The sequence below is a fragment of the Myxine glutinosa genome, unplaced genomic scaffold, assembly GCF_964187855.1.
Source record: "Myxine glutinosa unplaced genomic scaffold, kmMyxGlut1.1 SCAFFOLD_790, whole genome shotgun sequence".
NCBI classification, from domain to species: domain Eukaryota; kingdom Metazoa; phylum Chordata; class Myxini; order Myxiniformes; family Myxinidae; genus Myxine; species Myxine glutinosa.
Window position 1 is genome coordinate 123,808 of NW_027616885.1, and position 15,411 is coordinate 139,218.

Genomic DNA, 15,411 nt, shown 5'->3' on the forward strand with positions numbered 1-15,411 from the left:
GTTGTGGAAATCAACCAGATCCACAACGTGTTCCATATGTATGGTTTAATCTCAATCAGATCTTTACATCATCCTGTAAAGTACATCATGCAACATACATGCCAGGATCTAGGCATCATATGAGAAAGATTGAATATATCAGTCAATGCAAGCAAACTTAGAATATAGGCGGGTACGTACCATTCAATTCTACATGTCATTGTATAATAATGTCGCAGGTTGTATAATAAATGTTGTATAATAAAGTGGCCTCGAGTCGCGGACGTCCGAGGTCTTATAGACACCGCCCAGCGGTTTAAGGGAGCACCACACCTGGGTTCAACTTTGGTACAATTTCACCACATTCTTCCCACCGTTAGAACTATACTGCTGCTCGGCAGGAAGTGAGTGCGCATCAGCATTAATGGATTGAGGAAGTCATCATATTATTATTGGGGTGTTAAAGACATATTTCCCTATAAAGTCAGTCGGTCCATCCATAGCGGTCAGGGTGGCGAAATTACCCTGCCAACACAGGGTCGGAAACTACCGGGTATGACATCCCCAAGCCCGGAGTCCCCCTGCTTCGGAGTAGCCGCTGGAGGCAGGTGTCGGAGGGGCACCTCAGTGCCTTCACTGCTTCAGGCAGGGGTGTATCAGGCGAAGGGAGGGACGGTCACGTGGGTCACAATAGTCTAGTCTTACAGCGGGGTCGTCGGCACAGTAGCTAGATAGGATACGTTGTACCTTGTCGAAGAGCGAATGTCCATTCGTCGCAATGCAACACATGTGTAAATCAGTAAGCCTCTTTCCAGTAAGCTGTAACTGTAAGTAAGGTTACATGACAGGAGGCCATTACAGTAAGTCCATTACAGTAGGTCTGTACCGGCCTAGGCTCCCAAGGGTGCATGGTCGATCCATGTTAGGTCCATGTCATGGAATTGCCGAGGGAGAGAATCGATGAGAGCCATAACGAGAGTTACTCGACACCGGCAGCGGCCCTGTTGAATCACGAGACTCGAGCGTCCTCTGACGGCAGCTCATACGCATTACAAACTCTTGCTTCGGCACGTGAATCTACCGTTGGCAGTGATCCTTCGCACGAGACACGAGCGGCCTCTGAAGGCTGCCTGGACGACCGGCATGGCTGATTACGACGACGCACAAAACGACCGAAACGCACCTCCCCAGCGAAGCGTGCAGAACCTCCGCGATGCATACGGCAATCCCGTCCTGCAGTACAGCGCTCGGAGGATCGGAGAAGATCGGCTTTACCGGCTGCCGAGAGAACGTCCCGGATGGACGACAAAAACGGCCGAAACGCGCCTCTCCAGCGAAGCGCGCAGAACCTCCAGGATGCATATGGCAATCCTGTCCTGCTGTACAGCGCTCGGAGGAAGGAGAAGATCGGCTATACCGGCTACCGAGAGGATGCCCCGGATGGAAGGATTGTCCCACTCAAAGCGAATTGAATTGTCCCATTCACAAACCGAGAGAAAGTCCCGGCTGGACAAACCTTGTTTGTCTCAGCGTTGTCCCGGATGGATTGTCTAGATGTCTAGATGATTGTCATGCTAGACGTCCCGGATGTCATGGATTGTCTAGATGATTGTCATGCTAGATGTCCCGGATGGATTGGCCATCCACGGATGTCCGACCGATCCATCCATTCAACGCCTTCATTGAATGGCTCAGATCCGGCCGGATCGCGGATGGATCGACCATCCATGGACTCAAAGACTCACTCAAAGACACAAAGACATCCATGGACGTCATCCTGGGTCCCCACAAGGGGCGAGGTGGGAGTCGTTATACCGAACGGCATCCGGATCGCGGATGGATTGCCCAACCTCCTGGGATCCCCCCCCCCCCCCCCCCCCCCACCGAGGTTGCAGCTGCGCACTGCATACCGAAGTCAGACGACCTTCACAGTCTGGGTCAGTCGGAGTCACAGTCAGTCTGGGCAGAGGGAAAATGGAATCAGACGAGGCGTCTCGCAGTCTCGAAATGTGCGTGGATACGAGCCAAGAGCTCTGTCTGATAAACAACAAGCCCAGAGTCAAGGGCGAGCAGGCAGTATGGTGCCCCCGTTACTTGCGCAGGAGACAAGAGAGTCGGGCGCTACGCTCAATGTCACCATTTCACGAGGTCACCGTGTACTGCCTAATGGCGCGGGCGCGCGACCTCGAGGTAGCGCCGCGATACATAGTTTACGTCGTTTACGTAAAGGACATTTGGTACGTAGTTTACCAAGGTACATGGAAATGTAGACGAATCCCCGATGATGAGATCGCGTGAAGCACGCAATTACGTTAATGACGCCATAGGGCAAACGCGTGATTAGTCGGTGACGTCATCAATTGGTTCGGGCGCGTGCGGGTTCGTTGGCGAAACCGAAAGTCGTCCTCGGCCTGTTGAGCCAGCGTGGCATGCTGAGACGAGTGGGCGAGCATGCTGGGCCGCAATAATTTGCACGTCCTGAAGTAGCGTCTCGTTCGATGGCTTTCGGGCCGGGTTTGTCCGGGGTTGAAGCGGGGAATAGCGGCAGCAGTGCGGTAGTTATCAATGGTATCTAGCATGATACGATACATCACGCCAACACAATTCACATTTCACAAATCCCCCTGTAGTGCCCGAGTGCCGTGAACCCCTTAGAACCCTTTAAGATTGTTTATTAAGGTTATGACAGCGTAAGAAGATGAAAGTTTAGGAAGACCATGCTCGACTTCCTTAGAAGCAGCCGCCAGACGAGGCTCGCGGCCTGTCCGTTAATCAGGACCGAGATGACGGCGCCGACAAGCCGGACATCCGTGCTATGGCGAGTCCCCGAGTGGAGCCAAACGAGCCTCACGCGTTGAGGCGAGTCCGGGCAGCGGTGTTCGCCGGCCTCGCTGAGAAGCCATGCGTAGGTGGGATTCCGACCAGCAGCAACGGGGCCACAGAGTAGTGCCAGCGAGGGGAATCGCATGCGCTTCGCGTGAAGAAGGGGTCCATCCAGCGAAGATGCGACGCGCGCGACTGGCGCGTCGTGCCTAGTGAGGATTCCATCCAGCGATGGTGCAGCGCGTGATTCGTGCGTGAGGAGGTGATTCCGGTGAGCAGCGACAGGAATCGCCGGCCTAGCAGATTCCGGCGAGCAGCGATAGGAATCGCCGGCCTCGCAGAGTAGGGCCCGCAAAGGGAGCAACGTGCGGCTTCGTGGCGAGGAGGTGATTCCGAGCAGCGATCGGAATCGTCGGCCTCCCAGAGTAGTGCACGCGATGGGTGCAGTGCACGATTCACGCGGAGGAGGTGATTCCACCGAGCAGCCGGAGTGAGCCAGCCATGTGAGGCACGGCGTGTTTCCGACGAGCAGTGCGCGATACGCGCGGAGGAGGTGGTTCCACCGAGCAGCGAGTGGATTCGCGGGGAGGAGGTGTTTCCACCGAGCAGCCGGAGTGAGCCGGCCGTGTGAGGCACGGTGTGATTCCGACGAGCAGTGCGCGATCCACGTGGAGGAGGCGATTCCACCGAGCAGCGAGTGGTCAGGGTGAGCCGGCCGTGTGAGGCACGGCGTGATCCCGACAAGCAGTGCGCGATCCGCATGGAGGAGGCGATTCCACCGAGCAGCAAGTGGTCGGAGTGTGCCGGCCCGCGCGGAGGAGGCGATTCCACCGAACAGCGAGTGGTCGGAGTGTGCCGGCCGTGTAGAGGCATGGCCGACATGGGAGTCGTGATCACTCGCATGGGAATCTCATCTCGGGCCGAGGCACGCAAATCTAGGATGATTCTCTCGGACGGAGCCGTTAGCGTTTCGAGCAACCAAGGCTAGACTTGTACCGTCGGCTCCAAGCGGGTCCGTCGTTCCGACGGGGTTGTGGCCGCAGGACGTTTCCCAGTAGCCTCCTTCACCAGGCGCCTTGCCGGAGTCCGTCACGCCCGCTCCGGCGTTCGGGCCCCAGGAGAGCAGTTCGCGCTTTGACGGCGCGGTTCGGCAAAATGCTTGTGCATCCGGTCCCGTCGAGGTAGACCGGCAGCGAGAGTCATCGGAGCTCCGTGGCTGGAGCTAGCTCGATGGGCCCTCAGCTGGTAATTCTTCTCCGAGGTGGGCCGTGCAGGAGCATGGAGAACATCGGGAAACGCTCGTCTGAGATCAGCGTTCATCCGGCCATCGCCAGACTCGTGTCCCACCATTCCCGAAGATCTTGATTGAGATTAAGTGTTGTGGAAATCAACCAGATCCACAACGTGTTCCATATGTATGGTTTAATCTCAATCAGATCTTTACATCATCCTGTAAAGTACATCATGCAACATACATGTCAGGATCTAGGCATCATATGAGAAAGATTGAATATATCAGTCAATGCAAGCAAACCTAGAATATAGGTGGGTACGTACTGTGGAAGTGTAACTCAGTGTAACGTATTGATTGGCCCTGGTAACTCATTGATTAAATCTGGTAACGAAGCAGAATGTGCATGAACATGATAATCTCTTGAAACACCTGGTCAAGGCCCCAGGCTAGAGCACCCTCCTACTGTGTAAATGGAAATCACAGCAGGAGGGGAGCGAGTTGATGCCAGGATTTGGTGCAATGCATGACCTCGGGGCATCAGCGGAGAAAGGATTAACGTTTCAGCGGACAGAGGATTAAGTCCAGTTCGTCCATATAAACTAGAGCAAACGTGGAGTCGACAGGACTTGCTACGTGAAGCGCTGACCGAACGGGAGTGTCGGATGAACGAGAAGGACCAGCGAAAAGAGTTAACCTGATCCATTATATTATGCGGTATCATTTTGGTAATTGGATGAAGTGAATACAGTTAATAAACTAGACCTTTTGTAACCTGTGTCCGGTCATTGGAGTCCTGAGTCTCTCAGCTACAAATTCCCCTACAATCTGGAGGCACCGCTGACATCAATTGTACACACAAACAAGTCTTCTTTAAAAGGTGAGTGTGTCTTGTTTGGTCCAATATGATTTACGAACTTGGAAGTTATGGGTACATACATGGGGGAGCAGGTGGTCTGGGGCTTCTTTGCGCACCGATGCCGCGATATAGGTGGCGTGAGCCATCACGAATGGGATTTCGATAAACGACTGTAGCAATTTATTCGTTTTTTTTTCTAAATGATTTCTGTAAATACGTATTTTTGCGCTGGTCATTAAGGGTCTTACTGTGACCTGGAAGCAAACGGAGCAAGTGTGCACCTTGCGACCGTTTGCTTCCAGGACGTGTAAGGCCGGTACACTCGTTTACCCACCCGTACACGTATGGGGTACTTTTTTTTTTTTTTGCACTTGTTCGAAGCACTTGACTTGCTCGGCGCTCGGCGAGCGACAGGGAACCGGGAAAGGGAATTATATTTATATATATATATATTTCCAATATGGTACTGCGACAAAAAGGCTTATATCTTTCGAAACGACTGGTCGGATTTAGACAAATTAAAACTCGTTCGATCAACAAATAAATTCATGACAGACAATCCCACCTAATGCCGGTCCAGAATTAATATATAAATCCCAGTCGAATGTAAAGTGAATCGAATGAAAATGAAGGATTTTTCAAATTGTTGTGGACTTTGGCCTATGTTGAATAAAATGTAGTGATTGAATAAAATAGTTGACGGATATATAAATCCCAGTCGAATGTAAAGTGAATCGAATGAAAATGAAGGATTTTTCAAATTGTTGTGGACTTTGGCCTATGTTGAATAAAATGTAGTGATTGAATAAAATAGTTGACGGATATATAAATCCCAGTCGAATGTAAAGTGAATCGAATGAAAATTAAGGATTTTTCAAATTGTTGTGGACTTTGGCCTATGTTGAATAAAATGTAGTGATTGAATAAAATAGTTGACGGATATATAAATCCCAGTCGAATGTAAAGTGAATCGAATGAAAATGAAGGATTTTTCAAATTGTTGTGGACTTTGGCCTATGTTGAATAAAATGTAGTGATTGAATAAAATAGTTGACGGATATATAAATCCCAGTCGAATGTAAAGTGAATCGAATGAAAATGAAGGATTTTTCAAATTGTTGTGGACTTTGGCCTATGTTGAATAAAATGTAGTGATTGAATAAAATAGTTGACGGATATATAAATCCCAGTCGAATGTAAAGTGAATCGAATGAAAATGAAGGATTTTTCAAATTGTTGTGGACTTTGGCCTATGTTGAATAAAATGTAGTGATTGAATAAAATAGTTGACGGATATATAAATCCCAGTCGAATGTAAAGTGAATCGAATGAAAATTAAGGAATTATTTCATTATGAGCGATTAATGAAGTACTCATTTAATTAATTACATTTCTTATTAAATTACAGTAATTACATTACAGTAATTACCTGGGGTAATTACAGTAATTACAGTTCCGGTAATTACAGTAATTACAGTAATCATTACAGTAATTGCAGTAATCTTATTACAGTAATTACATTACATTAACTCAGGCACCTTTTGAGTAAGGAAGCTGATATTTGGACATGACACTGACCAAGTGATGTGGCTGTCAAGGAAAATATTGATTTATTGATTAATCATTTAATAAATTAACTCGTTGATTTATAAATGACTTATTTAATTAAAAGTCCTCAGAGATACATCTTCGGATGAAATACTTACAGATTGGTTATGCTATGAGCCAATTGATTAAGGAAAATATTTTGTCATATTGGCCATATTGGCAATTTCGTGGCCATATTCGTGGCAACTCAGTTAGTGCCACTGCACCTTTAAAATGCATCCCTGCGTTCATTTTTCGATCGATTGAGTTGAAATTTTGAACACTCGGATCTGGACTGTCGTTGTTAACGACTCTAGCACGCACTCGTCCAATCAGGATGGAGCGGTATGGTCCCCGGATTATCACTGCCCACAGTTTTAATTAGTTTTACTTTTCTCTTGGTCATATAATTTTGAAGACATGCATGTCATGATAGAGGAAATGTTTGTTCTGTTAAACGGAATAAATGTTGTTTATTTGTGTGGGTGTGTATTTTTGGGTATTTGGATATATTTTCACGACTAATTCCAGTTATCGTCCTGCAAAATGTCTGCTCGTTCTTTTCCTTTGAGTCGTAAATTCCTGTTGAACTCTCATTAAAATGCGGAATTAAGTACGCTGTGTGATGATGGAGATCCTTGATGACGAATCAGGAATAGTGAATGAGCAAACAAATATCACGGATGGTACGCCGGATAGGAAAATGTAGATGAAACCCCTTTTGCTCAGGTGCTGTGCAGCGCTGCACAAAGATCCATATGAGCGGGGCCTGGGTGCTGTGTAATTAGTACACAAAGAACCAATTACTAGGGTGCTGAATAAACACAAAGATCCATTTTTGGAGCTGGTTCTCCCGGTGCTGTGATTTATTCAAAGAACCAAATCTTGCAAGAATTAAGATATGATTTGTCGACATTATAAATACTTTAATATATGTAACGATTTTGTAACGATCATCCTGCAAAAGGTCTGCTCGTTCTTTTTCCTTTGAGTCGTAAATTCCTGTTGAATTCTCATTAAAATGCGGAATTAAGTACGCTGTGTGATGATGGAGATCCTTGATGACGAATCAGGAATAGGGAATGAGCAAACAAATATCACGGATGCTGCGGCTAGAGCAGTGGAAGCGATTTTTGAATTGTTCAATGATTATTCGATATTGTTATGACTTATTGTCAATAGGTATACTAAGTGGCCATGAGGTAGCCTGTTGCTATGTACAGTTTTATTCTATTGTTGATTATACCACATAGCTGTGGTGATAAAGGAAATGTTCGTTTAAATAGATGATTATGATAGGACCATGACTATAAAATCATGATGATTATTATGAATGATATCATAGGGTTCAAATGCAGAATGCTGCATGAACTTGGGAAAGAACTTTCAAGCCCTATGGGATAAATTGGGTATTACAAGCGATGGAGTTTCAAAATTTAGCATGATTGAAGGAATTTGACAGTCCCATTTCAGGAGTTTTACGAAATTTATATTGCCAAGAGATTTTGGGTACTATTAAAAGAAAAATGATGAGATATTTTTCCCAAAGAACTTTAATATCTGGCATCCATTTTGGCTGTCTCACGAATGAAGGATGAGTTGCCTTTAGTGGTTGCAAAGAAAAATTTGTGGAGACCAGGCAAAATGGGAAAATATGTCAGATATGACCCTAGGACAGGACGGCGATTCATCAATTGACATGAGGTACGAATCCGAGGTGACGACCGATGAAATTCGATCTCAGTCAATGGATGGACCTGTCCTGACATCATTGGGGAAAGGGCTTATGCAAGGAGACATCCAAAATGATTAATTTGATTTATTGATGAATATTGATGAATTAATTGAAATTGAATAATTGATTGAATTGTTGATTGATTGAATCTGATTGATTAAATCTAATTGATTGAATTTAATTGAATAAATTTAACTGAATAAATTGAACTGAATAAATTGAATTGAATATATTGATTGTTTGATTGATGAAAATGCGGTCTCAAGAAAGAAGCTTTGATATCTTTGCGTGATATTAACAATGTGGAGACAACCTGGGAATATTGAGCAAGGTGGTGAGTTTATATACAGATATATATGTGCGGTTACCATTGTGTGATTTCCCCGTCAACAGAGCGGACACCTGAGGATTCACCCATTTCATACTGACCCTCCGGCTCATCTGCAAATACTGATCTGTGAGATTGGATTGTGCAAAAGCCACGGCTGAGGGAGATTCTCTGGAAATCACCGTGCGAACAGGTGGAGAGACCCTTCCTGGAGGTACGAGTGAAGCTTTAGAGGAACAAACTACAACACATCCAACGCTACTTTGATAAAAGGCAGAATGGGAAATGGAGCCTGCAAGAATACACAAGGACAACCAGAGATTCCAAAAAAAGGTACTTGTACACATCATATGTACGACCGTTATGGTGCAGAAGCTATAAGGCAGGTCGAGAATTGGTATTTGTGGACAAAGGGACATGATGAGGCGTTTCCAAGAGATGGTACATTTGAGCGAAGTCGATTGGAAAGATTGGAACAAAGATTGAAAGCCAGGAAGAGACAGAATCTAACGGTAGACTGGCTTGCATTCCATCTTTGGGATGGTGAATCCAGACAACGGGAACAGCAAGAACGGATAACGGAACTAGAACTTAAAATAAAAAGGATACAGGATACAGTGGAGGAGACAAATGCACAACTGCCCTCGAAATTAGGAATGAAAGTCACAGTTGTCCCATCTGATTTCCAGTTGTCTCCCCAAAAAGGACGGTACAGAGAATTTTTTCGTGTTTCAGGAGATAACGAGAGATTGCAGTGGCAACTCAGGGATGTAGAGATGCAGCCCAGCAATACAAGTGCACAGGTGCACAGATCAGACAACGACAGAAACCGGTGTTTCGAGTGTGGAAAGATGGGACATTGGAGAAGAAGATGTCCGTATGTCAACAGGAAGACAAGGTCATGGGGCAAACCAAGATCAAGGGTACCAGTGCTTACCGGTACCTCAGACAATGATTAGGCCTTCATTGCTGCAAATCCCAAATGATGATTGGCCTCAACAGATTCGATTACTGGACAAACATGAATAACTGTCGATGATTCTTGTGTCTGAAAAGTTTTCAGAGCAAGAATGATTCATTTTTTCTTTTTTGCTTGTTAACAAATTAATAATTAATTGATCAAATGCCAAAATTGGATCTTCTATTTTGGGCACAGCAATTTTAAATTTACAAAGTTTGGAACAATTGCGTTGCAATTTTTTGGCAAACCAAGTGACAAGAGGCACATGATGATCAGGTGGGAATTTCGGACTATTGTTCCGCACGATTGATAGGTCAATGGTCGACTGACATGCAAATGGGTGTGTAGTCAAAATTTGGATAGATTATTGTGAAGACTGAAAGGGTAATTTCAATGTGACATCATGAGGGTTTTCTAAGAATGGACTTTTGGTTTATTTGTCTATAAGCATTTTGAATTTGATTGACAAATTTTATGAAATTGAAATAAAATTGACACCCATCTGATCTGTAAATAATGGTTCCAACGCAAACAAATATGCATAATGCATGTGTGTGTGTGTTTTTGTGTATCAATCTTACAAGATTGTTGACACCGACAGTGTGCCTGTCTGGAAATGGATAGTTTTATGTGGATGGGATTGGGATATGTGGATGGGATTGAATATCCAGAGAATCCGTAAAATAAAATAGAAATATAATTTGATTATGAACATTATCTCTTTTGTCAAGGGAAATGGAATATAAAAAAATTTGATGTGCTGGGTTATGAGCAGCCATTAATTAATAGTAAAATTGTGAGTAATTTTGGGATTCCATTTTTTGATAGAATGTATATGAGAATAACATCTATTTATGGATATGAGCTTCATAAAAGGAAATGAGGAAGTACAAAATCATCCAAATTTGGGAGAGGTCTTACACTGACTTCCCAGAATACTCTGCTCAGGGATTTTATATATATAAACTTGAATTTTATCAGCATATAAATTGTGCTGTATGTATGGATGTGTTTTAGGCATAGATGATATGGGAAAATAGTAAAGAAAATTTTGCTGGTTTGAACTATTGTGGGTTTTCAGTTCTGGAGTTTAAACAAAGTCACTGGTTAACAGATGAGAAAGGATAGTAAATGAATTATTCTCTGCTGGGCAAATTAAGTACGATATTACTAAGACTTATGAGAGCTATTGTTCCGCCTTACAGCAGTGGAAAATTATTGGGAAAAATTAGATCCAACATAATGAATCTATAAAAGAATGTGATAGGGATAATATCCTCAATTTGTACTAATTATTTGATTGTGGGTAAAGGAATTAAGTCATCGTAGTGGATTGTTAACAGCAGCCTGAAAATGTCCTGAGAGTGTGCATCCATGTAATCAGAAATCCCAGATTTGTTTTTTACAAACAACATTTTGGTAGAGGTCTTGTGTGGAACACTTCCTTGGTAGATAAAAAACGGTACTGCATGCTGGCAGCCACTTTTACGGCCAGTTAGGCCAAACAAATTGAGAGGAAATTGTAGTTAAATACGTAAGTTACACATGGCTATTTGTAAAAAAGGAAATTTGTTGAGATGGGAAACATTTTTTCGAAGGTTTATTAAGGTGTTATAATATGACATGTGGCAAGGCAAACTATTGGATGGGAAAATTAGATCTGGCTATAGAATAAATTTATTGACCCCTTGAAGTTAATTCTTCGAATCATTGTTTCACTGGCATTTTTGTTCAAATTGGAAATAGTTTGGTAGAGCTTTGGTTAAAACCTTTGGTTGCGATATCTTGGAACGAAATGATAAACCATAGGAGATTGATAAGAATAGGAAAAAAGATGGACCCAAAATAGAAAGTTGGATTCATGCCCCTCATTGCAAACAAGCACATGGGGCTAAGGTGGACGATCCCACAGAAAATGAGGCTGCACCTAGCAGCCCAGCAGAACATTCAGTGGTAGATAAATGATAGTAGTGATTTACAGTCATTTGAATTACATTTTAACACCCCTTGCATTGATAAACATTACATTTTCAACATGTGATATTCCTACTTGGAATAGTGACATTTATTTGCCTACATGACATACAATTACCTGCTGATATTAATACAGCATGAGTGAAAAATGTATCACAACTACACTCATGATCAGGGGATTGAGTTCAACCCCGGGAGATAGGGGGATCAGGGTAAGACAAATAATCTGATTATGTTACATATTAAGGGATTTTCTTTATTTACCTTTTAGGGAGCTTGTTAGTTTGGTATATAATGTTAAATGTCATCGACATATAACTATGTCATAGGTATGAATATATACAAGGAGTAGCAGACTTGTTTGTTGGTTTAGTAGTTATATTGGCAATTGTTTTAGTGGTGGCTTGCTTGAAAGCCTTAGTGACGGTGTGTTTGAATAAGGTAACCAACAACACGATGATAACGCATGAAGTGACAAATGAGGAAAGAAATGTGGAACCAGAAAAGGAAGACTTTTATGGCGACATAAACAGTAGAATTAAGATAATGGCATAACGACAATGTTATGAGTTGTGTCAATTACAATATCAATGAACTCATATCACCACGAGTGACACACTGTTAGGAGAAAAAAAAGAGGGAAAAGAAAACGTGGAGAGGAATTATGGTAATAATACATTATGCTTAATTTGTTGGTTTGGGAAAATTGTTGTTGGGAATTAGGTATTCCCGTTTGTGATTGTAATCATATACAATGCTATTCTTAGTTAGTAATAAAATACATACCTGATTGAATATTATTTGTGTGACGCATATAAATGAATATAACTTTTTGTGTTAAGAAAAAACAACAAATTGTTGAATGTGAAACTGTCGGAAGATATACATGATTATGCTGATTTCATGGTAAGATGTACCCTATCTGATCCAGTGTGTGCGGAAAGCAGATTCAGATGTGACTGAGCATAAAGATAAGACGAGATCACATTTTGGAGGGATTGCTAACGGAATTGGGAAGAAGTTCGAGAAAGAAAATTTGTGGCTAAAAAATGAAGTTAATCATGGCATACACCCTCTTTCTCAAAGAATGATGAAGACATTCTCCCATGTAACTTGGAGATGAATGCTTACCTTCACCAAGGAAATTTATGTGACCATTTGCCTGGATCACACTGCAACATATGAAAGAAAGGCGATCACTTACTCTTGTTCGAAGGCTTCGAACATTCATCACATCAGAAGTTGCAGGACAACGACATTTTACCTGCAACCTCTGTGAAATGCGGGGACATATGTTATTACTTCACCAACTTCCGGGAAGCCAGCATGAAGCTGCAAACCAATGGCTGTGCCTTTTCACAACAGCTGTGCGCGATTCTGCGGGCCACGCCTGGTATGGACCATGGATGACCTGAACACCATGGTCCCAACATCATTGTGGATGCATCCGGCATCCCTGTTCCACATCTTGCTGGCCAATCAACGTCACACCAATACTTGCTGCCCACTCATAATGAGGGAGGAGGCAAGTTGACTACAACTGGGCGAAGGCCTTGTTCAAGGAATCATTATGGTTCACAGCAAAAAGTGGCAAGAATGCTACATGGAGAGAAGGGTCAGTCTATGACTCCGCAGTGTTACCACAACAGCGAAATCCTACACGAAGTAGTGCAGGAGCTATGAAGACATTAGGAGAAAATGTTTCATACCTGGATTCAAACACAAGTGATCAGCCCTTCCTTTCAAACAAAGTCAACATGTGTGTGGAGGCAAACGTTTTTTCCAGATGGTGCAGATGCTTTACAAAACTTGAAAATGAAGCGAAATTGTTGTATCTTGGTGATGGTGAAGTGTTGTTTTGAAAATATATTTGTGATGCAAATGCAATAGATTGAACAATATGGAAGGAGTCAATGACCAACGAAATGTTTTGTGATTCTTGCAGGATGACGGTGTATGCCTAAGGGAATTTGATTACCAAAGTGATTGATTATTTACTTATACTTGTAATGATGTTTACTAGTAGTGATTGATTGTTTACTTATATTGATGTTTAGATTAATGGTTAATATAAACAAAAACAAAAAGATGAGGGAATTGTGGAAGTGTAACTCAGTGTAACGTATTGATTGGCCCTGGTAACTCATTGATTAAATCTGGTAACGAAGCAGAATGTGCATGAACATGATAATCTCTTGAAACACCTGGTCAAGGCCCCAGGCTAGAGCACCCTCCTACTGTGTAAATGGAAATCACAGCAGGAGGGGAGCGAGTTGATGCCAGGATTTGGTGCAATGCATGACCTCGGGGCATCAGCGGAGAAAGGATTAACGTTTCAGCGGACAGAGGATTAAGTCCAGTTCGTCCATATAAACTAGAGCAAACGTGGAGTCGACAGGACTTGCTACGTGAAGCGCTGACCGAACGGGAGTGTCGGATGAACGAGAAGGACCAGCGAAAAGAGTTAACCTGATCCATTATATTATGCGGTATCATTTTGGTAATTGGATGAAGTGAATACAGTTAATAAACTAGACCTTTTGTAACCTGTGTCCGGTCATTGGAGTCCTGAGTCTCTCAGCTACAAATTCCCCTACAGTACCATTCAATTCTACATGTCATTGTATAATAATGTCGCAGGAGTGGCCACGAGTCACGGACGTCCGAGGTCTTATAGACACTGCCCAGCGGTTTAAGGGAGCACCACACCTGGGTTCAACTTTGGTACAATTTCACCACACTGATCTAGCTCAATTTTGGGTGTGGGGGCATTCGGGGGTTTCTGGCGGGCAAACCCCACGACTGAAAATGTCTGGCAGTGGTCATTCGTGATATCTGGGACTATGCCGAACATCCTCCAGTAGGTTTCACCGGGTTAACTCACGAGCTGATCTAGCTCAATTTTGGGGTTCCGGTTATCTAATCTGGCAGGCACACCCCACCACTGAAAATGTCTGGCAGTGGCCATTCATACCCCGGACTACGCCGAACATTTTCCACTAGGTTTCATCAGGTTAACTCACAGAGTTGATCTAGCTCCATTTTGAGGTCCCTTTCTAATGGCCCTTTTGACCACACCCACCATAATGTGCCCGGAAGACGTCCATTTCCTTATATGGACATGCACATGGACCATTGCTATATACATGAAAATTGGTTAACTTTCCAGCAAGGCTGACCCCCCTGGGCTCCCGGTATAATTCGGAATAATCATTCAGGGTATTAAATGAAATGACAAACTGGATAAGAAGATCATCAGAAGGTGCACTCGATCATCACAAACACAGGTAACACAACAGAGCGCCAGGTGTCCCGTGACAATGTGCTTGTGTCAACAAAAACAGAAACAGAGATTATAATGAGATTTCATGAGTGAAACATCTGATCCATCACTCAATGGGAGTTTTATTAAAACGAAGTTCGAAAGGTTCACCTGGTATCATCACTACCGGTTCCAGTCTCTGAGCAGTGGATGTGCGATTTTCACCTCTGCCAACTTCCTCAAAGATAAGTCTTTCCCGTTCGTTTTTGTTGTTTGCTTTGGTGTATAACCAGCATAACTAGAATAACTAGTCCCACTCCTCCCTCCTCCAGGAGGGGGGAGGAGGGGTGGAGGGGGGAAGAGGGGGAGGAGGGGGAGGAGGGGGGAGGAGGGGGAGGAGGGGGGAGGAGCAGGGGGAGGGGAGGGGGAGGAGGAGGGAGAGAAGGAGGGGGAGGAGGAGGGAGGAGGGGGGGAGGAGAAGGGAGGCGGAGGAGGGAGGAGGAGGAGGGGGAGGAGGAGGAGAAGGAGGGGCAGGAGGAGGAGGGGCATGAGGAGGAGGAGGGGAGGGGCAGAGGAGGAGGAGGGGGAGGCGGAGGCGAAGTAGGAGGAGGAGGAGAGGGGTGGGGAAGAGGAGGAGGAGTAGGAGGAGGAGGGGGAGAGGGGAGGGGAAGG

General features: G+C 44.2%; 1 protein-coding gene across 1 annotated transcript in view; it reads right to left on the minus strand.

Moving 5' to 3' along the window:
* LOC137415204 (E3 ubiquitin/ISG15 ligase TRIM25-like) overlaps window positions 1–15,023 on the minus strand; it is a 35,393-nt gene extending 20,370 nt beyond the window's left edge. The window contains exon 1 of the mRNA XM_078768970.1: window positions 14,911–15,023. The gene's annotated coding sequence lies outside the window, so the exon portion shown is untranslated. The remainder of the gene's footprint in view (window positions 1–14,910) is intronic.
* Between the last annotated feature and the right edge of the window lie 388 nt (window positions 15,024–15,411).